General features: G+C 46.2%; 11 non-coding genes across 11 annotated transcripts; all 11 read left to right on the top strand.

Moving 5' to 3' along the window:
* Window positions 1-251: 251 nt before the first annotated feature.
* On the top strand, window positions 252-442 carry LOC130314949 (U2 spliceosomal RNA). Its single transcript, XR_008862537.1, has one exon. It is a non-coding gene; the product is annotated as a U2 spliceosomal RNA (small nuclear RNA).
* Window positions 443-2,519: 2,077 nt separating this feature from the next.
* Window positions 2,520-2,710, top strand: LOC130314847 (U2 spliceosomal RNA). The gene has a single exon (XR_008862465.1). It is a non-coding gene; the product is annotated as a U2 spliceosomal RNA (small nuclear RNA).
* Window positions 2,711-4,783: 2,073 nt separating this feature from the next.
* Window positions 4,784-4,974, top strand: LOC130314910 (U2 spliceosomal RNA). The gene has a single exon (XR_008862518.1). It is a non-coding gene; the product is annotated as a U2 spliceosomal RNA (small nuclear RNA).
* A 2,087-nt stretch (window positions 4,975-7,061) lies between these two features.
* LOC130314787 (U2 spliceosomal RNA) lies at window positions 7,062-7,252 on the top strand. Its single transcript, XR_008862411.1, has one exon. It is a non-coding gene; the product is annotated as a U2 spliceosomal RNA (small nuclear RNA).
* A 2,076-nt stretch (window positions 7,253-9,328) lies between these two features.
* Window positions 9,329-9,519, top strand: LOC130314846 (U2 spliceosomal RNA). The gene has a single exon (XR_008862464.1). It is a non-coding gene; the product is annotated as a U2 spliceosomal RNA (small nuclear RNA).
* Window positions 9,520-11,601: 2,082 nt separating this feature from the next.
* On the top strand, window positions 11,602-11,792 carry LOC130314845 (U2 spliceosomal RNA). Its single transcript, XR_008862463.1, has one exon. It is a non-coding gene; the product is annotated as a U2 spliceosomal RNA (small nuclear RNA).
* Window positions 11,793-13,880: 2,088 nt separating this feature from the next.
* LOC130314881 (U2 spliceosomal RNA) lies at window positions 13,881-14,071 on the top strand. The gene has a single exon (XR_008862496.1). It is a non-coding gene; the product is annotated as a U2 spliceosomal RNA (small nuclear RNA).
* Window positions 14,072-16,155: 2,084 nt separating this feature from the next.
* LOC130314873 (U2 spliceosomal RNA) lies at window positions 16,156-16,346 on the top strand. The gene has a single exon (XR_008862489.1). It is a non-coding gene; the product is annotated as a U2 spliceosomal RNA (small nuclear RNA).
* Window positions 16,347-18,427: 2,081 nt separating this feature from the next.
* Window positions 18,428-18,618, top strand: LOC130314844 (U2 spliceosomal RNA). The gene has a single exon (XR_008862462.1). It is a non-coding gene; the product is annotated as a U2 spliceosomal RNA (small nuclear RNA).
* Window positions 18,619-20,701: 2,083 nt separating this feature from the next.
* On the top strand, window positions 20,702-20,892 carry LOC130314868 (U2 spliceosomal RNA). Its single transcript, XR_008862484.1, has one exon. It is a non-coding gene; the product is annotated as a U2 spliceosomal RNA (small nuclear RNA).
* A 2,086-nt stretch (window positions 20,893-22,978) lies between these two features.
* Window positions 22,979-23,169, top strand: LOC130314841 (U2 spliceosomal RNA). The gene has a single exon (XR_008862460.1). It is a non-coding gene; the product is annotated as a U2 spliceosomal RNA (small nuclear RNA).
* Window positions 23,170-24,168: the final 999 nt, after the last annotated feature.

Genomic DNA, 24,168 nt, shown 5'->3' with positions numbered 1-24,168 from the left:
AGGAGGAGTAAGAAGGGTTCCTGGCAAATCCGGGTTATGGATTGCATTTAAAAAGGCCCCGTGGGAGTGCAATGGGCCCCTGTCTTGCTGCTTAGCAATAATGGTATGGGTTTAGGTTCTGCTGTGTGTACTGGTGGTTGACTGCCCCCCAGCCCAGAGTGTGCATGGAAAATTGTCTGGCAGCCTCCCTGACAGCAAGCAGTGATAGTGCCCATGAAGGGCACCTTGTTGGGCCCGCCCCTTTCACGGTTATCGCTTCTCGGCCTTTTGGCTAAGATCAAGTGTAGTATCTGTTCTTATCAGTTTAATATCTGATACGTCCCCTATCTGGGGACCATATATTAAATGGATTTTTGAGAACGGGGGCCAATTTCGAAGCTTGCTTCCGTCGCCCTATGCATTGACCCGATATGGCAGTATCTTCGGGTACAGTGCACCACCCCCTTACAGGGTTAAAAAGAAAGATTCCTACTTTCATTGCTACCTGCTTGCTGGCTAGCCAGCTAGCCAGCCCTGTGGGCCTTGCTGCTGCTGCAGCCAAAAAACAAAAGGTGGTGCTGCTGCTGCTTCTGCTTCTGCTTGTGTCTGGCCGCTGTTGGAGCGTCCAGGCACAGGACTTCTGCTGCTGCTGACTAAATGGCCTCCTTAATTGGATCATTTGAGTAGCCAGCACACCTGTGCAGGTAGGGCATGACATGATAGGCAGCTGCCTTGATAGCGGGTGGGTGCTGAATGTTCCTAATTGACAAAATAAGATTAATGCTTATGAAGAAATATAAAATCTCATCCCTTCCCCAATATCGCGCCACACCCCTACCCCTTAATTCCCTGGTTGAACTTGATGGACATATGTCTTTTTTCGACCGTACTAACTATGTAACTATGTAACATAACATGGGGGGGGGGGGAAAGGGGGTCTCCTGGCTGTTCACACAGGTGTGTCATTGCTGTACATTGACCATGCATTGCTTCTGTGGTATTGCAAAGGCAAAGACAAATGCTTCCAGCCATCCATTGCACTAATGGATTGGTCATCAGCTGGCTGTCTATGTCCCGCATCAATATAGACCAAAGTACAGAGGGTTAGGCTATGCTATTGTGCACCTACCTGATGCATCAGAAGGTGCGAGGCCCTTGCTAAATTCTGTGCACAGACTTTGAGATCTATACTTTAGACTGTATCTAAACCTGCTCCAACATGGACTGACATTCTGGCCTACTTTCAGCCGATGCGACTTGTCTGTCGCTGAACAGTCGCTTTTTATGTATTCAGCACCTATGTATAATGTTGTAAAAATGCTCTAGAAGCTAAAGTCGCAGAAATGTCACACATATTTGGCCTGCAACTTTCTGTGCGACAAATTCAGACAGGAAAAATCAGTATAAATCCTTAGAAAATTATCCCCCAGTGTCTCCATCTGCTGGCGGTATTGAATAAGCATTGCTGCACTGATGGGGTATGCATTAGACGAAAAAAAAGAAGAAAAAGAAGAATAATACGCCCAGAAAAGAGGCGAAAAGGAGAAAAACGTAAAAAAAACGTGAAAAAAAAGGAAGAGGAAGAGAAGGGAAAAAAAGGTGGAAATGGGTTTAAAAGTGATTTCGGCGGAGAAATATATATATATATATATATATATATATATATACGCGCACACACACACATATATATAAACGTATTCTCCGTTGAGATATTGCAGCCGCTGCTGTGTCCAGGCCCAGGAGCCTTAGCACTGTGCTGTGATGTCACTCAATACCACTGACATCACTAGGTGTAAACAACATCTCTCCTTTGCTGTGTATGTGACTATGGAGCTGTTTGGTGATGTCGTCTATTATGGCCTTCATAGAAGCAACAGGAGATTGTTGCATCCATCTAGAACCCTCAGAACTACAGTGCTATGATGTCACTCACTTCCACAGGCCTTGCAGAGTGTAAACAACAACAACCCAGCTTTGTTGTGTATGTAACCATAGGGATTTGTGATGTCACCTAGAACCTTCACAGCAGCGACAGCTTTATGAGGAGCATCAGCACTGCTCTGCCTGAGCAGAACCATCACCGCCATAGGTTGTCAAATAACCCGGGTTTAACCCACACAGGTAAGTCCAATGGGGTGCAGGCATGTCCTCTATGCTTACAGCTTCCCGTGGGTGTTGGTTTGATACCGTTTGGGGACAGCCAAGGAGGCATCTGCAGGCAACAAAGGTAGGTGTGTGCTTGTGTGTGTGTTTCCTATGCAGATCCTAAGCCCAGTGTCACATGCAAGTAGGAGGAGTAAGAAGGGTTCCTGGCAAATCCGGGTTATGGATTGCATTTAAAAAGGCCCCGTGGGAGTGCAATGGGCCCCTGTCTTGCTGCTTAGCAATAATGGTATGGGTTTAGGTTCTGCTGTGTGTACTGGTGGTTGACTGCCCCCCAGCCCAGAGTGTGCATGGAAAATTGTCTGGCAGCCTCCCTGACAGCAAGCAGTGATAGTGCCCATGAAGGGCACCTTGTTGGGCCCGCCCCTTTCACGGTTATCGCTTCTCGGCCTTTTGGCTAAGATCAAGTGTAGTATCTGTTCTTATCAGTTTAATATCTGATACGTCCCCTATCTGGGGACCATATATTAAATGGATTTTTGAGAACGGGGGCCGATTTCGAAGCTTGCTTCCGTCGCCCTATGCATTGACCCGATATGGCAGTATCTTCGGGTACAGTGCACCACCCCCTTACAGGGTTAAAAAGAAAGATTCCTACTTTCATTGCTACCTGCTTGCTGGCTAGCCAGCTAGCCAGCCCTGTGGGCCTTGCTGCTGCTGCAGCCAAAAAACAAAAGGTGGTGCTGCTGCTGCTTCTGCTTCTGCTTGTGTCTGGCCGCTGTTGGAGCGTCCAGGCACAGGACTTCTGCTGCTGCTGACTAAATGGCCTCCTTAATTGGATCATTTGAGTAGCCAGCACACCTGTGCAGGTAGGGCATGACATGATAGGCAGCTGCCTTGATAGCGGGTGGGTGCTGAATGTTCCTAATTGACAAAATAAGATTAATGCTTATGAAGAAATATAAAATCTCATCCCTTCCCCAATATCGCGCCACACCCCTACCCCTTAATTCCCTGGTTGAACTTGATGGACATATGTCTTTTTTCGACCGTACTAACTATGTAACTATGTAACATAACATGGGGGGGGGGGGTCTCCTGGCTGTTCACACAGGTGTGTCATTGCTGTACATTGACCATGCATTGCTTCTGTGGTATTGCAAAGGCAAAGACAAATGCTTCCAGCCATCCATTGCACTAATGGATTGGTCATCAGCTGGCTGTCTATGTCCCGCATCAATATAGACCAAAGTACAGAGGGTTAGGCTATGCTATTGTGCACCTACCTGATGCATCAGAAGGTGCGAGGCCCTTGCTAAATTCTGTGCACAGACTTTGAGATCTATACTTTAGACTGTATCTAAACCTGCTCCAACATGGACTGACATTCTGGCCTACTTTCAGCCGATGCGACTTGTCTGTCGCTGAACAGTCGCTTTTTATGTATTCAGCACCTATGTATAATGTTGTAAAAATGCTCTAGAAGCTAAAGTCGCAGAAATGTCACACATATTTGGCCTGCAACTTTCTGTGCGACAAATTCAGACAGGAAAAATCAGTATAAATCCTTAGAAAATTATCCCCCAGTGTCTCCATCTGCTGGCGGTATTGAATAAGCATTGCTGCACTGATGGGGTATGCATTAGACGAAAAAAAAGAAGAAAAAGAAGAATAATACGCCCAGAAAAGAGGCGAAAAGGAGAAAAACGTAAAAAAACGTGAAAAAAAAGTAAGAGGAAGAGAAGGGAAAAAAAGGTGGAAATGGGTTTAAAAGTGATTTCGGCGGAGAAATATATATATATATATATATATATATATATATATATATACGCGCACACACACACATATATATAAACGTATTCTCCGTTGAGATATTGCAGCCGCTGCTGTGTCCAGGCCCAGGAGCCTTAGCACTGTGCTGTGATGTCACTCAATACCACTGACATCACTAGGTGTAAACAACATCTCTCCTTTGCTGTGTATGTGACTATGAGCTGTTTGGTGATGTCGTCTATTATGGCCTTCATAGAAGCAACAGGAGATTGTTGCATCCATCTAGAACCCTCAGAACTACAGTGCTATGATGTCACTCACTTCCACAGGCCTTGCAGAGTGTAAACAACAACAACCCAGCTTTGTTGTGTATGTAACCATAGGGATTTGTGATGTCACCTAGAACCTTCACAGCAGCGACAGCTTTATGAGGAGCATCAGCACTGCTCTGCCTGAGCAGAACCATCACCGCCATAGGTTGTCAAATAACCCGGGTTTAACCCACACAGGTAAGTCCAATGGGGTGCAGGCATGTCCTCTATGCTTACAGCTTCCCGTGGGTGTTGGTTTGATACCGTTTGGGGACAGCCAAGGAGGCATCTGCAGGCAACAAAGGTAGGTGTGTGCTTGTGTGTGTGTTTCCTATGCAGATCCTAAGCCCAGTGTCACATGCAAGTAGGAGGAGTAAGAAGGGTTCCTGGCAAATCCGGGTTATGGATTGCATTTAAAAAGGCCCCGTGGGAGTGCAATGGGCCCCTGTCTTGCTGCTTAGCAATAATGGTATGGGTTTAGGTTCTGCTGTGTGTACTGGTGGTTGACTGCCCCCCAGCCCAGAGTGTGCATGGAAAATTGTCTGGCAGCCTCCCTGACAGCAAGCAGTGATAGTGCCCATGAAGGGCACCTTGTTGGGCCCGCCCCTTTCACGGTTATCGCTTCTCGGCCTTTTGGCTAAGATCAAGTGTAGTATCTGTTCTTATCAGTTTAATATCTGATACGTCCCCTATCTGGGGACCATATATTAAATGGATTTTTGAGAACGGGGGCCAATTTCGAAGCTTGCTTCCGTCGCCCTATGCATTGACCCGATATGGCAGTATCTTCGGGTACAGTGCACCACCCCCTTACAGGGTTAAAAAGAAAGATTCCTACTTTCATTGCTACCTGCTTGCTGGCTAGCCAGCTAGCCAGCCCTGTGGGCCTTGCTGCTGCTGCAGCCAAAAAACAAAAGGTGGTGCTGCTGCTGCTTCTGCTTCTGCTTGTGTCTGGCCGCTGTTGGAGCGTCCAGGCACAGGACTTCTGCTGCTGCTGACTAAATGGCCTCCTTAATTGGATCATTTGAGTAGCCAGCACACCTGTGCAGGTAGGGCATGACATGATAGGCAGCTGCCTTGATAGCGGGTGGGTGCTGAATGTTCCTAATTGACAAAATAAGATTAATGCTTATGAAGAAATATAAAATCTCATCCCTTCCCCAATATCGCGCCACACCCCTACCCCTTAATTCCCTGGTTGAACTTGATGGACATATGTCTTTTTTCGACCGTACTAACTATGTAACTATGTAACATAACATGGGGGGGGGGGGGGGGGGGGGTCTCCTGGCTGTTCACACAGGTGTGTCATTGCTGTACATTGACCATGCATTGCTTCTGTGGTATTGCAAAGGCAAAGACAAATGCTTCCAGCCATCCATTGCACTAATGGATTGGTCATCAGCTGGCTGTCTATGTCCCGCATCAATATAGACCAAAGTACAGAGGGTTAGGCTATGCTATTGTGCACCTACCTGATGCATCAGAAGGTGCGAGGCCCTTGCTAAATTCTGTGCACAGACTTTGAGATCTATACTTTAGACTGTATCTAAACCTGCTCCAACATGGACTGACATTCTGGCCTACTTTCAGCCGATGCGACTTGTCTGTCGCTGAACAGTCGCTTTTTATGTATTCATCACCTATGTATAATGTTGTAAAAATGCTCTAGAAGCTAAAGTCGCAGAAATGTCACACATATTTGGCCTGCAACTTTCTGTGCGACAAATTCAGACAGGAAAAATCAGTATAAATCCTTAGAAAATTATCCCCCAGTGTCTCCATCTGCTGGCGGTATTGAATAAGCATTGCTGCACTGATGGGGTATGCATTAGACGAAAAAAAAGAAGAAAAAGAAGAATAATACGCCCAGAAAAGAGGCGAAAAGGAGAAAAACGTAAAAAAACGTGAAAAAAAAGTAAGAGGAAGAGAAGGGAAAAAAAGGTGGAAATGGGTTTAAAAGTGATTTCGGCGGAGAAATATATATATATATATATATATATATATATATATATATATATACGCGCACACACACACATATATATAAACGTATTCTCCGTTGAGATATTGCAGCCGCTGCTGTGTCCAGGCCCAGGAGCCTTAGCACTGTGCTGTGATGTCACTCAATACCACTGACATCACTAGGTGTAAACAACATCTCTCCTTTGCTGTGTATGTGACTATGGAGCTGTTTGGTGATGTCGTCTATTATGGCCTTCATAGAAGCAACAGGAGATTGTTGCATCCATCTAGAACCCTCAGAACTACAGTGCTATGATGTCACTCACTTCCACAGGCCTTGCAGAGTGTAAACAACAACAACCCAGCTTTGTTGTGTATGTAACCATAGGGATTTGTGATGTCACCTAGAACCTTCACAGCAGCGACAGCTTTATGAGGAGCATCAGCACTGCTCTGCCTGAGCAGAACCATCACCGCCATAGGTTGTCAAATAACCCGGGTTTAACCCACACAGGTAAGTCCAATGGGGTGCAGGCATGTCCTCTATGCTTACAGCTTCCCGTGGGTGTTGGTTTGATACCGTTTGGGGACAGCCAAGGAGGCATCTGCAGGCAACAAAGGTAGGTGTGTGCTTGTGTGTGTGTTTCCTATGCAGATCCTAAGCCCAGTGTCACATGCAAGTAGGAGGAGTAAGAAGGGTTCCTGGCAAATCCGGGTTATGGATTGCATTTAAAAAGGCCCCGTGGGAGTGCAATGGGCCCCTGTCTTGCTGCTTAGCAATAATGGTATGGGTTTAGGTTCTGCTGTGTGTACTGGTGGTTGACTGCCCCCCAGCCCAGAGTGTGCATGGAAAATTGTCTGGCAGCCTCCCTGACAGCAAGCAGTGATAGTGCCCATGAAGGGCACCTTGTTGGGCCCGCCCCTTTCACGGTTATCGCTTCTCGGCCTTTTGGCTAAGATCAAGTGTAGTATCTGTTCTTATCAGTTTAATATCTGATACGTCCCCTATCTGGGGACCATATATTAAATGGATTTTTGAGAACGGGGGCCAATTTCGAAGCTTGCTTCCGTCGCCCTATGCATTGACCCGATATGGCAGTATCTTCGGGTACAGTGCACCACCCCCTTACAGGGTTAAAAAGAAAGATTCCTACTTTCATTGCTACCTGCTTGCTGGCTAGCCAGCTAGCCAGCCCTGTGGGCCTTGCTGCTGCTGCAGCCAAAAAACAAAAGGTGGTGCTGCTGCTGCTTCTGCTTCTGCTTGTGTCTGGCCGCTGTTGGAGCGTCCAGGCACAGGACTTCTGCTGCTGCTGACTAAATGGCCTCCTTAATTGGATCATTTGAGTAGCCAGCACACCTGTGCAGGTAGGGCATGACATGATAGGCAGCTGCCTTGATAGCGGGTGGGTGCTGAATGTTCCTAATTGACAAAATAAGATTAATGCTTATGAAGAAATATAAAATCTCATCCCTTCCCCAATATCGCGCCACACCCCTACCCCTTAATTCCCTGGTTGAACTTGATGGACATATGTCTTTTTTCGACCGTACTAACTATGTAACTATGTAACATAACATGGGGGGGGGGGGGGGTCTCCTGGCTGTTCACACAGGTGTGTCATTGCTGTACATTGACCATGCATTGCTTCTGTGGTATTGCAAAGGCAAAGACAAATGCTTCCAGCCATCCATTGCACTAATGGATTGGTCATCAGCTGGCTGTCTATGTCCCGCATCAATATAGACCAAAGTACAGAGGGTTAGGCTATGCTATTGTGCACCTACCTGATGCATCAGAAGGTGCGAGGCCCTTGCTAAATTCTGTGCACAGACTTTGAGATCTATACTTTAGACTGTATCTAAACCTGCTCCAACATGGACTGACATTCTGGCCTACTTTCAGCCGATGCGACTTGTCTGTCGCTGAACAGTCGCTTTTTATGTATTCAGCACCTATGTATAATGTTGTAAAAATGCTCTAGAAGCTAAAGTCGCAGAAATGTCACACATATTTGGCCTGCAACTTTCTGTGCGACAAATTCAGACAGGAAAAATCAGTATAAATCCTTAGAAAATTATCCCCCAGTGTCTCCATCTGCTGGCGGTATTGAATAAGCATTGCTGCACTGATGGGGTATGCATTAGACGAAAAAAAAGAAGAAAAAGAAGAATAATACGCCCAGAAAAGAGGCGAAAAGGAGAAAAACGTAAAAAAAACGTGAAAAAAAAGGAAGAGGAAGAGAAGGGAAAAAAAGGTGGAAATGGGTTTAAAAGTGATTTCGGCGGAGAAATATATATATATATATATATATATATATATATATATACGCGCACACACACACATATATATAAACGTATTCTCCGTTGAGATATTGCAGCCGCTGCTGTGTCCAGGCCCAGGAGCCTTAGCACTGTGCTGTGATGTCACTCAATACCACTGACATCACTAGGTGTAAACAACATCTCTCCTTTGCTGTGTATGTGACTATGGAGCTGTTTGGTGATGTCGTCTATTATGGCCTTCATAGAAGCAACAGGAGATTGTTGCATCCATCTAGAACCCTCAGAACTACAGTGCTATGATGTCACTCACTTCCACAGGCCTTGCAGAGTGTAAACAACAACAACCCAGCTTTGTTGTGTATGTAACCATAGGGATTTGTGATGTCACCTAGAACCTTCACAGCAGCGACAGCTTTATGAGGAGCATCAGCACTGCTCTGCCTGAGCAGAACCATCACCGCCATAGGTTGTCAAATAACCCGGGTTTAACCCACACAGGTAAGTCCAATGGGGTGCAGGCATGTCCTCTATGCTTACAGCTTCCCGTGGGTGTTGGTTTGATACCGTTTGGGGACAGCCAAGGAGGCATCTGCAGGCAACAAAGGTAGGTGTGTGCTTGTGTGTGTGTTTCCTATGCAGATCCTAAGCCCAGTGTCACATGCAAGTAGGAGGAGTAAGAAGGGTTCCTGGCAAATCCGGGTTATGGATTGCATTTAAAAAGGCCCCGTGGGAGTGCAATGGGCCCCTGTCTTGCTGCTTAGCAATAATGGTATGGGTTTAGGTTCTGCTGTGTGTACTGGTGGTTGACTGCCCCCCAGCCCAGAGTGTGCATGGAAAATTGTCTGGCAGCCTCCCTGACAGCAAGCAGTGATAGTGCCCATGAAGGGCACCTTGTTGGGCCCGCCCCTTTCACGGTTATCGCTTCTCGGCCTTTTGGCTAAGATCAAGTGTAGTATCTGTTCTTATCAGTTTAATATCTGATACGTCCCCTATCTGGGGACCATATATTAAATGGATTTTTGAGAACGGGGGCCGATTTCGAAGCTTGCTTCCGTCGCCCTATGCATTGACCCGATATGGCAGTATCTTCGGGTACAGTGCACCACCCCCTTACAGGGTTAAAAAGAAAGATTCCTACTTTCATTGCTACCTGCTTGCTGGCTAGCCAGCTAGCCAGCCCTGTGGGCCTTGCTGCTGCTGCAGCCAAAAAACAAAAGGTGGTGCTGCTGCTGCTTCTGCTTCTGCTTGTGTCTGGCCGCTGTTGGAGCGTCCAGGCACAGGACTTCTGCTGCTGCTGACTAAATGGCCTCCTTAATTGGATCATTTGAGTAGCCAGCACACCTGTGCAGGTAGGGCATGACATGATAGGCAGCTGCCTTGATAGCGGGTGGGTGCTGAATGTTCCTAATTGACAAAATAAGATTAATGCTTATGAAGAAATATAAAATCTCATCCCTTCCCCAATATCGCGCCACACCCCTACCCCTTAATTCCCTGGTTGAACTTGATGGACATATGTCTTTTTTCGACCGTACTAACTATGTAACTATGTAACATAACATGGGGGGGGGGGGGTCTCCTGGCTGTTCACACAGGTGTGTCATTGCTGTACATTGACCATGCATTGCTTCTGTGGTATTGCAAAGGCAAAGACAAATGCTTCCAGCCATCCATTGCACTAATGGATTGGTCATCAGCTGGCTGTCTATGTCCCGCATCAATATAGACCAAAGTACAGAGGGTTAGGCTATGCTATTGTGCACCTACCTGATGCATCAGAAGGTGCGAGGCCCTTGCTAAATTCTGTGCACAGACTTTGAGATCTATACTTTAGACTGTATCTAAACCTGCTCCAACATGGACTGACATTCTGGCCTACTTTCAGCCGATGCGACTTGTCTGTCGCTGAACAGTCGCTTTTTATGTATTCAGCACCTATGTATAATGTTGTAAAAATGCTCTAGAAGCTAAAGTCGCAGAAATGTCACACATATTTGGCCTGCAACTTTCTGTGCGACAAATTCAGACAGGAAAAATCAGTATAAATCCTTAGAAAATTATCCCCCAGTGTCTCCATCTGCTGGCGGTATTGAATAAGCATTGCTGCACTGATGGGGTATGCATTAGACGAAAAAAAAGAAGAAAAAGAAGAATAATACGCCCAGAAAAGAGGCGAAAAGGAGAAAAACGTAAAAAAAACGTGAAAAAAAAGGAAGAGGAAGAGAAGGGAAAAAAAGGTGGAAATGGGTTTAAAAGTGATTTCGGCGGAGAAATATATATATATATATATATATATATATATATATATATATATATATGCGCACACACACACATATATATAAACGTATTCTCCGTTGAGATATTGCAGCCGCTGCTGTGTCCAGGCCCAGGAGCCTTAGCACTGTGCTGTGATGTCACTCAATACCACTGACATCACTAGGTGTAAACAACATCTCTCCTTTGCTGTGTATGTGACTATGGAGCTGTTTGGTGATGTCGTCTATTATGGCCTTCATAGAAGCAACAGGAGATTGTTGCATCCATCTAGAACCCTCAGAACTACAGTGCTATGATGTCACTCACTTCCACAGGCCTTGCAGAGTGTAAACAACAACAACCCAGCTTTGTTGTGTATGTAACCATAGGGATTTGTGATGTCACCTAGAACCTTCACAGCAGCGACAGCTTTATGAGGAGCATCAGCACTGCTCTGCCTGAGCAGAACCATCACCGCCATAGGTTGTCAAATAACCCGGGTTTAACCCACACAGGTAAGTCCAATGGGGTGCAGGCATGTCCTCTATGCTTACAGCTTCCCGTGGGTGTTGGTTTGATACCGTTTGGGGACAGCCAAGGAGGCATCTGCAGGCAACAAAGGTAGGTGTGTGCTTGTGTGTGTGTTTCCTATGCAGATCCTAAGCCCAGTGTCACATGCAAGTAGGAGGAGTAAGAAGGGTTCCTGGCAAATCCGGGTTATGGATTGCATTTAAAAAGGCCCCGTGGGAGTGCAATGGGCCCCTGTCTTGCTGCTTAGCAATAATGGTATGGGTTTAGGTTCTGCTGTGTGTACTGGTGGTTGACTGCCCCCCAGCCCAGAGTGTGCATGGAAAATTGTCTGGCAGCCTCCCTGACAGCAAGCAGTGATAGTGCCCATGAAGGGCACCTTGTTGGGCCCGCCCCTTTCACGGTTATCGCTTCTCGGCCTTTTGGCTAAGATCAAGTGTAGTATCTGTTCTTATCAGTTTAATATCTGATACGTCCCCTATCTGGGGACCATATATTAAATGGATTTTTGAGAACGGGGGCCGATTTCGAAGCTTGCTTCCGTCGCCCTATGCATTGACCCGATATGGCAGTATCTTCGGGTACAGTGCACCACCCCCTTACAGGGTTAAAAAGAAAGATTCCTACTTTCATTGCTACCTGCTTGCTGGCTAGCCAGCTAGCCAGCCCTGTGGGCCTTGCTGCTGCTGCAGCCAAAAAACAAAAGGTGGTGCTGCTGCTGCTTCTGCTTCTGCTTGTGTCTGGCCGCTGTTGGAGCGTCCAGGCACAGGACTTCTGCTGCTGCTGACTAAATGGCCTCCTTAATTGGATCATTTGAGTAGCCAGCACACCTGTGCAGGTAGGGCATGACATGATAGGCAGCTGCCTTGATAGCGGGTGGGTGCTGAATGTTCCTAATTGACAAAATAAGATTAATGCTTATGAAGAAATATAAAATCTCATCCCTTCCCCAATATCGCGCCACACCCCTACCCCTTAATTCCCTGGTTGAACTTGATGGACATATGTCTTTTTTCGACCGTACTAACTATGTAACTATGTAACATAACATGGGGGGGGGGGGGGTCTCCTGGCTGTTCACACAGGTGTGTCATTGCTGTACATTGACCATGCATTGCTTCTGTGGTATTGCAAAGGCAAAGACAAATGCTTCCAGCCATCCATTGCACTAATGGATTGGTCATCAGCTGGCTGTCTATGTCCCGCATCAATATAGACCAAAGTACAGAGGGTTAGGCTATGCTATTGTGCACCTACCTGATGCATCAGAAGGTGCGAGGCCCTTGCTAAATTCTGTGCACAGACTTTGAGATCTATACTTTAGACTGTATCTAAACCTGCTCCAACATGGACTGACATTCTGGCCTACTTTCAGCCGATGCGACTTGTCTGTCGCTGAACAGTCGCTTTTTATGTATTCAGCACCTATGTATAATGTTGTAAAAATGCTCTAGAAGCTAAAGTCGCAGAAATGTCACACATATTTGGCCTGCAACTTTCTGTGCGACAAATTCAGACAGGAAAAATCAGTATAAATCCTTAGAAAATTATCCCCCAGTGTCTCCATCTGCTGGCGGTATTGAATAAGCATTGCTGCACTGATGGGGTATGCATTAGACGAAAAAAAAGAAGAAAAAGAAGAATAATACGCCCAGAAAAGAGGCGAAAAGGAGAAAAACGTAAAAAAACGTGAAAAAAAAGTAAGAGGAAGAGAAGGGAAAAAAAGGTGGAAATGGGTTTAAAAGTGATTTCGGCGGAGAAATATATATATATATATATATATATATATATATATATATATATATATATATACGCGCACACACACACATATATATAAACGTATTCTCCATTGAGATATTGCAGCCGCTGCTGTGTCCAGGCCCAGGAGCCTTAGCACTGTGCTGTGATGTCACTCAATACCACTGACATCACTAGGTGTAAACAACATCTCTCCTTTGCTGTGTATGTGACTATGGAGCTGTTTGGTGATGTCGTCTATTATGGCCTTCATAGAAGCAACAGGAGATTGTTGCATCCATCTAGAACCCTCAGAACTACAGTGCTATGATGTCACTCACTTCCACAGGCCTTGCAGAGTGTAAACAACAACAACCCAGCTTTGTTGTGTATGTAACCATAGGGATTTGTGATGTCACCTAGAACCTTCACAGCAGCGACAGCTTTATGAGGAGCATCAGCACTGCTCTGCCTGAGCAGAACCATCACCGCCATAGGTTGTCAAATAACCCGGGTTTAACCCACACAGGTAAGTCCAATGGGGTGCAGGCATGTCCTCTATGCTTACAGCTTCCCGTGGGTGTTGGTTTGATACCGTTTGGGGACAGCCAAGGAGGCATCTGCAGGCAACAAAGGTAGGTGTGTGCTTGTGTGTGTGTTTCCTATGCAGATCCTAAGCCCAGTGTCACATGCAAGTAGGAGGAGTAAGAAGGGTTCCTGGCAAATCCGGGTTATGGATTGCATTTAAAAAGGCCCCGTGGGAGTGCAATGGGCCCCTGTCTTGCTGCTTAGCAATAATGGTATGGGTTTAGGTTCTGCTGTGTGTACTGGTGGTTGACTGCCCCCCAGCCCAGAGTGTGCATGGAAAATTGTCTGGCAGCCTCCCTGACAGCAAGCAGTGATAGTGCCCATGAAGGGCACCTTGTTGGGCCCGCCCCTTTCACGGTTATCGCTTCTCGGCCTTTTGGCTAAGATCAAGTGTAGTATCTGTTCTTATCAGTTTAATATCTGATACGTCCCCTATCTGGGGACCATATATTAAATGGATTTTTGAGAACGGGGGCCGATTTCGAAGCTTGCTTCCGTCGCCCTATGCATTGATCCGATATGGCAGTATCTTCGGGTACAGTGCACCACCCCCTTACAGGGTTAAAAAGAAAGATTCCTACTTTCATTGCTACCTGCTTGCTGGCTAGCCAGCTAGCCAGCCCTGTGGGCCTTGCTGCTGCTGCAGCCAAAAAACAAAAGGTGGTGCTGCTGCTGCTTCTGCTGCTTCTGCTTCTGCTTGTGTCTGGCCGCTGTTGGAGCGTCCAGGCACAGGACTTCTGCTGCTGCTGACTAAATGGCCTCCTTAATTGGATCATTTGAGTAGCCAGCACACCTGTGCAGGTAGGGCATGACATGATAGGCAGCTGCCTTGATAGCGGGTGGGTGCTGAATGTTCCTAATTGACAAAATAAGATTAATGCTTATGAAGAAATATAAAATCTCATCCCTTCCCCAATATCGCGCCACACCCCTACCCCTTAATTCCCTGGTTGAACTTGATGGACATATGTCTTTTTTCGACCATACTAACTATGTAACTATGTAACATAACATGGGGGGGGGGGTCTCCTGGCTGTTCACACAGGTGTGTCATTGCTGTACATTGACCATGCATTGCTTCTGTGGTATTGCAAAGGCAAAGACAAATGCTTCCAGCCATCCATTGCACTAATGGATTGGTCATCAGCTGGCTGTCTATGTCCCGCATCAATATAGACCAAAGTACAGAGGGTTAGGCTATGCTATTGTGCACCTACCTGATGCATCAGAAGGTGCGAGGCCCTTGCTAAATTCTGTGCACAGACTTTGAGATCTATACTTTAGACTGTATCTAAACCTGCTCCAACATGGACTGACATTCTGGCCTACTTTCAGCCGATGCGACTTGTCTGTCGCTGAACAGTCGCTTTTTATGTGTTCAGCACCTATGTATAATGTTGTAAAAATGCTCTAGAAGCTAAAGTCGCAGAAATGTCACACATATTTGGCCTGCAACTTTCTGTGCGACAAATTCAGACAGGAAAAATCAGTATAAATCCTTAGAAAATTATCCCCCAGTGTCTCCATCTGCTGGCGGTATTGAATAAGCATTGCTGCACTGATGGGGTATGCATTAGACGAAAAAAAAGAAGAAAAAGAAGAATAATACGCCCAGAAAAGAGGCGAAAAGGAGAAAAACGTAAAAAAACGTGAAAAAAAAGTAAGAGGAAGAGAAGGGAAAAAAAGGTGGAAATGGGTTTAAAAGTGATTTCGGCGGAGAAATATATATATATATATATATATATATATATATATATATATACGCGCACACACACACATATATATAAACGTATTCTCCGTTGAGATATTGCAGCCGCTGCTGTGTCCAGGCCCAGGAGCCTTAGCACTGTGCTGTGATGTCACTCAATACCACTGACATCACTAGGTGTAAACAACATCTCTCCTTTGCTGTGTATGTGACTATGGAGCTGTTTGGTGATGTCGTCTATTATGGCCTTCATAGAAGCAACAGGAGATTGTTGCATCCATCTAGAACCCTCAGAACTACAGTGCTATGATGTCACTCACTTCCACAGGCCTTGCAGAGTGTAAACAACAACAACCCAGCTTTGTTGTGTATGTAACCATAGGGATTTGTGATGTCACCTAGAACCTTCACAGCAGCGACAGCTTTATGAGGAGCATCAGCACTGCTCTGCCTGAGCAGAACCATCACCGCCATAGGTTGTCAAATAACCCGGGTTTAACCCACACAGGTAAGTCCAATGGGGTGCAGGCATGTCCTCTATGCTTACAGCTTCCCGTGGGTGTTGGTTTGATACCGTTTGGGGACAGCCAAGGAGGCATCTGCAGGCAACAAAGGTAGGTGTGTGCTTGTGTGTGTGTTTCCTATGCAGATCCTAAGCCCAGTGTCACATGCAAGTAGGAGGAGTAAGAAGGGTTCCTGGCAAATCCGGGTTATGGATTGCATTTAAAAAGGCCCCGTGGGAGTGCAATGGGCCCCTGTCTTGCTGCTTAGCAATAATGGTATGGGTTTAGGTTCTGCTGTGTGTACTGGTGGTTGACTGCCCCCCAGCCCAGAGTGTGCATGGAAAATTGTCTGGCAGCCTCCCTGACAGCAAGCAGTGATAGTGCCCATGAAGGGCACCTTGTTGGGCCCGCCCCTTTCACGGTTATCGCTTCTCGGCCTTTTGGCTAAGATCAAGTGTAGTATCTGTTCTTATCAGTTTAATATCTGATACGTCCCCTATCTGGGGACCATATATTAAATGGATTTTTGAGAACGGGGGCCAATTTCGAAGCTTGCTTCCGTCGCCCTATGCATTGACCCGATATGGCAGTATCTTTGGGTACAGTGCACCACCCCCTTACAGGGTTAAAAAGAAAGATTCCTACTTTCATTGCTACCTGCTTGCTGGCTAGCCAGCTAGCCAGCCCTGTGGGCCTTGCTGCTGCTGCAGCCAAAAAACAAAAGGTGGTGCTGCTGCTGCTTCTGCTTCTGCTTGTGTCTGGCCGCTGTTGGAGCGTCCAGGCACAGGACTTCTGCTGCTGCTGACTAAATGGCCTCCTTAATTGGATCATTTGAGTAGCCAGCACACCTGTGCAGGTAGGGCATGACATGATAGGCAGCTGCCTTGATAGCGGGTGGGTGCTGAATGTTCCTAATTGACAAAATAAGATTAATGCTTATGAAGAAATATAAAATCTCATCCCTTCCCCAATATCGCGCCACACCCCTACCCCTTAATTCCCTGGTTGAACTTGATGGACATATGTCTTTTTTCGACCGTACTAACTATGTAACTATGTAACATAACATGGGGGGGTGGGGGGGTCTCCTGGCTGTTCACACAGGTGTGTCATTGCTGTACATTGACCATGCATTGCTTCTGTGGTATTGCAAAGGCAAAGACAAATGCTTCCAGCCATCCATTGCACTAATGGATTGGTCATCAGCTGGCTGTCTATGTCCCGCATCAATATAGACCAAAGTACAGAGGGTTAGGCTATGCTATTGTGCACCTACCTGATGCATCAGAAGGTGCGAGGCCCTTGCTAAATTCTGTGCACAGACTTTGAGATCTATACTTTAGACTGTATCTAAACCTGCTCCAACATGGACTGACATTCTGGCCTACTTTCAGCCGATGCGACTTGTCTGTCGCTGAACAGTCGCTTTTTATGTATTCAGCACCTATGTATAATGTTGTAAAAATGCTCTAGAAGCTAAAGTCGCAGAAATGTCACACATATTTGGCCTGCAACTTTCTGTGCGACAAATTCAGACAGGAAAAATCAGTATAAATCCTTAGAAAATTATCCCCCAGTGTCTCCATCTGCTGGCGGTATTGAATAAGCATTGCTGCACTGATGGGGTATGCATTAGACGAAAAAAAAGAAGAAAAAGAAGAATAATACGCCCAGAAAAGAGGCGAAAAGGAGAAAAACGTAAAAAAAACGTGAAAAAAAGGAAGAGGAAGAGAAGGGAAAAAAAGGTGGAAATGGGTTTAAAAGTGATTTCGGCGGAGAAATATATATATATATATATATATATATATATATATATATATATACGCGCACACACACACATATATATAAACGTATTCTCCGTTGAGATATTGCAGCCGCTGCTGTGTCCAGGCCCAGGAGCCTTAGCACTGTGCTGTGATGTCACTCAATACCACTGACATCACTAGGTGTAAACAACATCTCTCCTTTGCTGTGTATGTGACTATGGAGCTGTTTGGTGATGTCGTCTATTATGGCCTTCATAGAAGCAACAGGAGATTGTTGCATCCATCTAGAACCCTCAGAACTACAGTGCTATGATGTCACTCACTTCCACAGGCCTTGCAGAGTGTAAACAACAACAACCCAGCTTTGTTGTGTATGTAACCATAGGGATTTGTGATGTCACCTAGAACCTTCACAGCAGCGACAGCTTTATGAGGAGCATCAGCACTGCTCTGCCTGAGCAGAACCATCACCGCCATAGGTTGTCAAATAACCCGGGTTTAACCCACACAGGTAAGTCCAATGGGGTGCAGGCATGTCCTCTATGCTTACAGCTTCCCGTGGGTGTTGGTTTGATACCGTTTGGGGACAGCCAAGGAGGCATCTGCAGGCAACAAAGGTAGGTGTGTGCTTGTGTGTGTGTTTCCTATGCAGATCCTAAGCCCAGTGTCACATGCAAGTAGGAGGAGTAAGAAGGGTTCCTGGCAAATCCGGGTTATGGATTGCATTTAAAAAGGCCCCGTGGGAGTGCAATGGGCCCCTGTCTTGCTGCTTAGCAATAATGGTATGGGTTTAGGTTCTGCTGTGTGTACTGGTGGTTGACTGCCCCCCAGCCCAGAGTGTGCATGGAAAATTGTCTGGCAGCTTCCCTGACAGCAAGCAGTGATAGTGCCCATGAAGGGCACCTTGTTGGGCCCGCCCCTTTCACGGTTATCGCTTCTCGGCCTTTTGGCTAAGATCAAGTGTAGTATCTGTTCTTATCAGTTTAATATCTGATACGTCCCCTATCTGGGGACCATATATTAAATGGATTTTTGAGAACGGGGGCCGATTTCGAAGCTTGCTTCCGTCGCCCTATGCATTGACCCGATATGGCAGTATCTTCGGGTACAGTGCACCACCCCCTTACAGGGTTAAAAAGAAAGATTCCTACTTTCATTGCTACCTGCTTGCTGGCTAGCCAGCTAGCCAGCCCTGTGGGCCTTGCTGCTGCTGCAGCCAAAAAACAAAAGGTGGTGCTGCTGCTGCTTCTGCTGCTTCTGCTTCTGCTTGTGTCTGGCCGCTGTTGGAGCGTCCAGGCACAGGACTTCTGCTGCTGCTGACTAAATGGCCTCCTTAATTGGATCATTTGAGTAGCCAGCACACCTGTGCAGGTAGGGCATGACATGATAGGCAGCTGCCTTGATAGCGGGTGGGTGCTGAATGTTCCTAATTGACAAAATAAGATTAATGCTTATGAAGAAATATAAAATCTCATCCCTTCCCCAATATCGCGCCACACCCCTACCCCTTAATTCCCTGGTTGAACTTGATGGACATATGTCTTTTTTCGACCGTACTAACTATGTAACTATGTAACATAACATGGGGGGGGGGGGTCTCCTGGCTGTTCACACAGGTGTGTCATTGCTGTACATTGACCATGCATTGCTTCTGTGGTATTGCAAAGGCAAAGACAAATGCTTCCAGCCATCCATTGCACTAATGGATTGGTCATCAGCTGGCTGTCTATGTCCCGCATCAATATAGACCAAAGTACAGAGGGTTAGGCTATGCTATTGTGCACCTACCTGATGCATCAGAAGGTGCGAGGCCCTTGCTAAATTCTGTGCACAGACTTTGAGATCTATACTTTAGACTGTATCTAAACCTGCTCCAACATGGACTGACATTCTGGCCTACTTTCAGCCGATGCGACTTGTCTGTCGCTGAACAGTCGCTTTTTATGTATTCAGCACCTATGTATAATGTTGTAAAAATGCTCTAGAAGCTAAAGTCGCAGAAATGTCACACATATTTGGCCTGCAACTTTCTGTGCGACAAATTCAGACAGGAAAAATCAGTATAAATCCTTAGAAAATTATCCCCCAGTGTCTCCATCTGCTGGCGGTATTGAATAAGCATTGCTGCACTGATGGGGTATGCATTAGACGAAAAAAAAGAAGAAAAAGAAGAATAATACGCCCAGAAAAGAGGCGAAAAGGAGAAAAACGTAAAAAAACGTGAAAAAAAAGTAAGAGGAAGAGAAGGGAAAAAAAGGTGGAAATGGGTTTAAAAGTGATTTCGGCGGAGAAATATATATATATATATATATATATATATATATATATATACGCGCACACACACACATATATATAAACGTATTCTCCGTTGAGATATTGCAGCCGCTGCTGTGTCCAGGCCCAGGAGCCTTAGCACTGTGCTGTGATGTCACTCAATACCACTGACATTACTAGGTGTAAACAACATCTCTCCTTTGCTGTGTATGTGACTATGGAGCTGTTTGGTGATGTCGTCTATTGTGGCCTTCATAGAAGCAACAGGAGATTGTTGCATCCATCTAGAACCCTCAGAACTACAGTGCTATGATGTCACTCACTTCCACAGGCCTTGCAGAGTGTAAACAACAACAACCCAGCTTTGTTGTGTATGTAACCATAGGGATTTGTGATGTCACCTAGAACCTTCACAGCAGCGACAGCTTTATGAGGAGCATCAGCACTGCTCTGCCTGAGCAGAACCATCACCGCCATAGGTTGTCAAATAACCCGGGTTTAACCCACACAGGTAAGTCCAATGGGGTGCAGGCATGTCCTCTATGCTTACAGCTTCCCGTGGGTGTTGGTTTGATACCGTTTGGGGACAGCCAAGGAGGCATCTGCAGGCAACAAAGGTAGGTGTGTGCTTGTGTGTGTGTTTCCTATGCAGATCCTAAGCCCAGTGTCACATGCAAGTAGGAGGAGTAAGAAGGGTTCCTGGCAAATCCGGGTTATGGATTGCATTTAAAAAGGCCCCGTGGGAGTGCAATGGGCCCCTGTCTTGCTGCTTAGCAATAATGGTATGGGTTTAGGTTCTGCTGTGTGTACTGGTGGTTGACTGCCCCCCAGCCCAGAGTGTGCATGGAAAATTGTCTGGCAGCCTCCCTGACAGCAAGCAGTGATAGTGCCCATGAAGGGCACCTTGTTGGGCCCGCCCCTTTCACGGTTATCGCTTCTCGGCCTTTTGGCTAAGATCAAGTGTAGTATCTGTTCTTATCAGTTTAATATCTGATACGTCCCCTATCTGGGGACCATATATTAAATGGATTTTTGAGAACGGGGGCCGATTTCGAAGCTTGCTTCCGTTGCCCTATGCATTGACCCGATATGGCAGTATCTTCGGGTACAGTGCACCACCCCCTTACAGGGTTAAAAAGAAAGATTCCTACTTTCATTGCTACCTGCTTGCTGGCTAGCCAGCTAGCCAGCCCTGTGGGCCTTGCTGCTGCTGCAGCCAAAAAACAAAAGGTGGTGCTGCTGCTGCTTCTGCTGCTTCTGCTTCTGCTTGTGTCTGGCCGCTGTTGGAGCGTCCAGGCACAGGACTTCTGCTGCTGCTGACTAAATGGCCTCCTTAATTGGATCATTTGAGTAGCCAGCACACCTGTGCAGGTAGGGCATGACATGATAGGCAGCTGCCTTGATAGCGGGTGGGTGCTGAATGTTCCTAATTGACAAAATAAGATTAATGCTTATGAAGAAATATAAAATCTCATCCCTTCCCCAATATCGCGCCACACCCCTACCCCTTAATTCCCTGGTTGAACTTGATGGACATATGTCTTTTTTCGACCGTACTAACTATGTAACTATGTAACATAACATGGGGGGGGGGGGGGTCTCCTGGCTGTTCACACAGGTGTGTCATTGCTGTACATTGACCATGCATTGCTTCTGTGGTATTGCAAAGGCAAAGACAAATGCTTCCAGCCATCCATTGCACTAATGGATTGGTCATCAGCTGGCTGTCTATGTCCCGCATCAATATAGACCAAAGTACAGAGGGTTAGGCTATGCTATTGTGCACCTACCTGATGCATCAGAAGGTGCGAGGCCCTTGCTAAATTCTGTGCACAGACTTTGAGATCTATACTTTAGACTGTATCTAAACCTGCTCCAACATGGACTGACATTCTGGCCTACTTTCAGCCGATGCGACTTGTCTGTCGCTGAACAGTCGCTTTTTATGTATTCAGCACCTATGTATAATGTTGTAAAAATGCTCTAGAAGCTAAAGTCGCAGAAATGTCACACATATTTGGCCTGCAACTTTCTGTGCGACAAATTCAGACAGGAAAAATCAGTATAAATCCTTAGAAAATTATCCCCCAGTGTCTCCATCTGCTGGCGGTATTGAATAAGCATTGCTGCACTGATGGGGTATGCATTAGACGAAAAAAAAGAAGAAAAAGAAGAATAATACGCCCAGAAAAGAGGCGAAAAGGAGAAAAACGTAAAAAAAACGTGAAAAAAAAGGAAGAGGAAGAGAAGGGAAAAAAAGGTGGAAATGGGTTTAAAAGTGATTTCGGCGGAGAAATATATATATATATATATATATATATATATATATATATACGCGCACACACACACATATATATAAACGTATTCTCCGTTGAGATATTGCAGCCGCTGCTGTGTCCAGGCCCAGGAGCCTTAGCACTGTGCTGTGATGTCACTCAATACCACTGACATCACTAGGTGTAAACAACATCTCTCCTTTGCTGTGTATGTGACTATGGAGCTGTTTGGTGATGTCGTCTATTATGGCCTTCATAGAAGCAACAGGAGATTGTTGCATCCATCTAGAACCCTCAGAACTACAGTGCTATGATGTCACTCACTTCCACAGGCCTTGCAGAGTGTAAACAACAACAACCCAGCTTTGTTGTGTATGTAACCATAGGGATTTGTGATGTCACCTAGAACCTTCACAGCAGCGACAGCTTTATGAGGAGCATCAGCACTGCTCTGCCTGAGCAGAACCATCACCGCCATAGGTTGTCAAATAACCCGGGTTTAACCCACACAGGTAAGTCCAATGGGGTGCAGGCATGTCCTCTATGCTTACAGCTTCCCGTGGGTGTTGGTTTGATACCGTTTGGGGACAGCCAAGGAGGCATCTGCAGGCAACAAAGGTAGGTGTGTGCTTGTGTGTGTGTTTCCTATGCAGATCCTAAGCCCAGTGTCACATGCAAGTAGGAGGAGTAAGAAGGGTTCCTGGCAAATCCGGGTTATGGATTGCATTTAAAAAGGCCCCGTGGGAGTGCAATGGGCCCCTGTCTTGCTGCTTAGCAATAATGGTATGGGTTTAGGTTCTGCTGTGTGTACTGGTGGTTGACTGCCCCCCAGCCCAGAGTGTGCATGGAAAATTGTCTGGCAGCCTCCCTGACAGCAAGCAGTGATAGTGCCCATGAAGGGCACCTTGTTGGGCCCGCCCCTTTCACGGTTATCGCTTCTCGGCCTTTTGGCTAAGATCAAGTGTAGTATCTGTTCTTATCAGTTTAATATCTGATACGTCCCCTATCTGGGGACCATATATTAAATGGATTTTTGAGAACGGGGGCCGATTTCGAAGCTTGCTTCCGTCGCCCTATGCATTGACCCGATATGGCAGTATCTTCGGGTACAGTGCACCACCCCCTTACAGGGTTAAAAAGAAAGATTCCTACTTTCATTGCTACCTGCTTGCTGGCTAGCCAGCTAGCCAGCCCTGTGGGCCTTGCTGCTGCTGCAGCCAAAAAACAAAAGGTGGTGCTGCTGCTGCTTCTGCTGCTTCTGCTTCTGCTTGTGTCTGGCCGCTGTTGGAGCGTCCAGGCACAGGACTTCTGCTGCTGCTGACTAAATGGCCTCCTTAATTGGATCATTTGAGTAGCCAGCACACCTGTGCAGGTAGGGCATGACATGATAGGCAGCTGCCTTGATAGCGGGTGGGTGCTGAATGTTCCTAATTGACAAAATAAGATTAATGCTTATGAAGAAATATAAAATCTCATCCCTTCCCCAATATCGCGCCACACCCCTACCCCTTAATTCCCTGGTTGAACTTGATGGACATATGTCTTTTTTCGACCGTACTAACTATGTAACTATGTAACATAACATGGGGGGGGGGGGGGTCTCCTGGCTGTTCACACAGGTGTGTCATTGCTGTACATTGACCATGCATTGCTTCTGTGGTATTGCAAAGGCAAAGACAAATGCTTCCAGCCATCCATTGCACTAATGGATTGGTCATCAGCTGGCTGTCTATGTCCCGCATCAATATAGACCAAAGTACAGAGGGTTAGGCTATGCTATTGTGCACCTACCTGATGCATCAGAAGGTGCGAGGCCCTTGCTAAATTCTGTGCACAGACTTTGAGATCTATACTTTAGACTGTATCTAAACCTGCTCCAACATGGACTGACATTCTGGCCTACTTTCAGCCGATGCGACTTGTCTGTCACTGAACAGTCGCTTTTTATGTATTCAGCACCTATGTATAATGTTGTAAAAATGCTCTAGAAGCTAAAGTCGCAGAAATGTCACACATATTTGGCCTGCAACTTTCTGTGCGACAAATTCAGACAGGAAAAATCAGTATAAATCCTTAGAAAATTATCCCCCAGTGTCTCCATCTGCTGGCGGTATTGAATAA

Source organism: Hyla sarda, unplaced genomic scaffold (assembly GCF_029499605.1).
Source record: "Hyla sarda isolate aHylSar1 unplaced genomic scaffold, aHylSar1.hap1 scaffold_185, whole genome shotgun sequence".
Taxonomy (NCBI): domain Eukaryota; kingdom Metazoa; phylum Chordata; class Amphibia; order Anura; family Hylidae; genus Hyla; species Hyla sarda.
This window is presented reverse-complemented; position numbering and strand designations above follow the sequence as displayed.